The 2806-nt window shown below is 36.0% G+C and overlaps 1 non-coding gene across 1 annotated transcript; it reads right to left on the bottom strand.

Annotated features, from left to right (window-relative positions):
- Positions 1-770: 770 nt before the first annotated feature.
- LOC121224841 (small nucleolar RNA R71) lies at positions 771-876 on the bottom strand. The gene has a single exon (XR_005922584.1). It is a non-coding gene; the product is annotated as a small nucleolar RNA R71 (small nucleolar RNA).
- Between the last annotated feature and the right edge of the window lie 1930 nt (positions 877-2806).

Raw genomic sequence — 2806 nt, 5'->3', positions numbered from 1 at the left:
TACCTTATCCTATCCTTGTGGAGATGATCTTAATTATCACTTTATTACTTGATTCAACGTGTATACTTGCACAATTCACATATAATATTCATATGCGACAAGTTTTTGATGTCGTTGCTGGGGATCGGTGATTTGGTGAAATTTGGTTTTGTTATTTTACTTAGTTCCATTAGTTGTAGCTAACTTAGTTGTATTTAATTTTTACAGGTTTGTCATTAGTGTATGAGAAGAGGCATTCCTGCTAATGAAGAATATCCTTTTAACCTAGAGATCGAAAAACTTTGGAAAGAAGGCAAAAAGAGTTGCGAAATATGGCTAGGGAGGGAAATGACCCTGGTCTTAATGATAACCCACTTAGTCGCAATAATAATCCTCTAATGGATCGTGTGATAGATGATCATCATAGACCAATTTGAGAGCATGTTATTTCAATTTTGGATTATCTGAATCCAAGGATAGTTAGACCACAAATAGAAGCTCAGCAGTTTTAGCTGAAATTGGTAATGTTTCAGATGTTGCAAACAGTACAATAGTTTGGTGGATTACCCACTAAAGATCCAAGGGTGCATTTAAGACTTTTTCTAGAGGTTTGTAACTTGTTTAGACAACAGGGTGTCCCTGAAGACACTTTGCGGCTTAAACTGTTTCCACAATCTTTGAGAGATCGTGCGAGAGTATGGCTGAATGCTCTATCGTTGGGAAGAGTGACATCTTGGAATGATCTTTGTTAGAGATTGTTGCTACGGTATAATCCACCAAATATGAATGCTAAGCTTAGAAATGACATACATCTTTTCGACAATCAGAGGATGTAATACTATATGAAGCTTGGGAATAATTTAAAGAGTTAATTCAGAAATGTCTGATGCATGGATTTCAACACTGGACTTAGATAGAGATCTTTTACAATGGGTTGAATGCACATACAAGAATGGTAGCTGATGCTTCTGCCAATGGTACCTTGTTAGATAAATCTTACAATGAAGCATATGAAATTTTAGAACGGACTGCCAACAATGATTATCAATAACCTACCACGAGAGTTTGGATGGGTAAGAAAGCTGCTGGTACCATAGAGCTTGATGCAATCACTTCATTAATTGCTCAAGTATCATCTTTAAGTAATATGATTAAGACACTAAAGAGACCAATTGTAGTTCAGGAGATGAAAGAAGTTGAACCAACACATGTTTATTGTGGCGAAGACCATGAGCTTGACGAATGCCTATCAAATCCAGCATCCGTGTGCTACATGGGTAATTTTAACCAGAACAATAACCCCCATTCCAACACGTATAATCCAAGGTGGAAGCAACATCTGGATTTTAGTTGGAATAATCAAGGTGAGGAGAATTTTAACAATGCGACAAGAAAAAACACCATCAATGCACTGCCTGGTTATACTCAACCTATATCGAGGCAAAATGTCCAACAAGGTTAGACATCGACTTCATCATCATCATCATCATCTATTGAAGCCTTGTTGAAATAATATATGGCCAAGGATAATGCCGTAATTCAGAGTTAAGTTGAATCCCTCCAAGCTCTTGAGAATCAAGTGGGGTAAATAACGAATGTTTTAAATTCGAGACCACAAGGAGCATTGTCAAGTGATACCAAGAATTCAAGAATAAAAGGGAAGGAACAATGCAAGGCTATCATTCTTAGAAGTGGAGCTTTGCTTGATGACATTGCTCAAGATGCCACGGCAGGAGAGGATAACTCGAATAACAACCATGTGAAGATCCCAGAGCCATCTAAAAAGTACACTGCAGCTGAAAAGGCTACGCAAAAAATTGTTCCAGAAGAATCAGATCGTGTTGCCAACAAAAAGTCACAGTAAAAAAATATATAAACAATATGAAGGACGACCACCTCTACCTTTTCCTTAGTGATTCCAAAATTCTAAATAGGATGTTCAGTTTAAAATATTTTTGGATGTCTTGAAGCAACTACATATCAACATACCGTTAGTAGAAGCTTTAGAGCAAATGCCCAATTATGTGAAATTTATGAAAGATATACTGTTAAAGAAGCACAGATTGGGAGAATTTGAAACGATTGCTCTCACTGAAGGGTGCACAGTGATATTGACGAATAAGTTACCTCTAAATTTGAAGGACCTAGGGAGTTTCACTATCCCATGTTCAATTAGAAATCATTATGTTGGTAAGGCATTATGTGATTTAGGAGTGAATATAAATCTAATGCCTATATCTATTTTCAGGAAGCTGGGAATTGGGAAAGTAAGACCTACTACAGTTACGTTGCAACTAGTTGATCGATGCTACGCATATTCAGTAGGTAAAATTGAAGACGTGCTAGTAAGAGTAGATAAATTTATTTTCCCTGCAGATTTCCTTATTTAGAATGTGAAGCTGACAAAGATGTGCCAATTATTCTTGGAAGACCATTTCTTGCTACAGATAGGATTTTAATTGATGTGTAGAAAGGTGAACTAAATATGAGGGTAAATGATCAACAAGTTACTTTTAATGTATTTGATGCTTTGAAATGTGCAGATGAGAATAAAGAATGTCATACCAATGGTTTGCTAGAACCAGTAGTGGGAGAAGAGTTTGCAAGACGTTTGCCACAGCAAAATCTTCTATCTCCAATTGTTTGTTGAGCAGCAAGTGCTCAACTCACTCGGTCAATTGTAGAAGCAACTCAATTTCTTTAAGACTCAGCAACTCCAAATTGTTGAGAAATTGGAAAGAGCGTAAAAAATATTTTCTATCTTTCTTTTCTTTAATTACTTTACTTTAATTTCATTTTTATTTTTTTATATTTAATTACTTAACGT

Source organism: Gossypium hirsutum, chromosome D12 (genome assembly GCF_007990345.1).
Source record: "Gossypium hirsutum isolate 1008001.06 chromosome D12, Gossypium_hirsutum_v2.1, whole genome shotgun sequence".
In the NCBI taxonomy this organism is placed as follows: Eukaryota; Viridiplantae; Streptophyta; class Magnoliopsida; order Malvales; family Malvaceae; genus Gossypium; species Gossypium hirsutum.
Note: the sequence above shows the minus strand (reverse complement) of the source record. Positions and strands in the feature narration are given on the sequence as shown.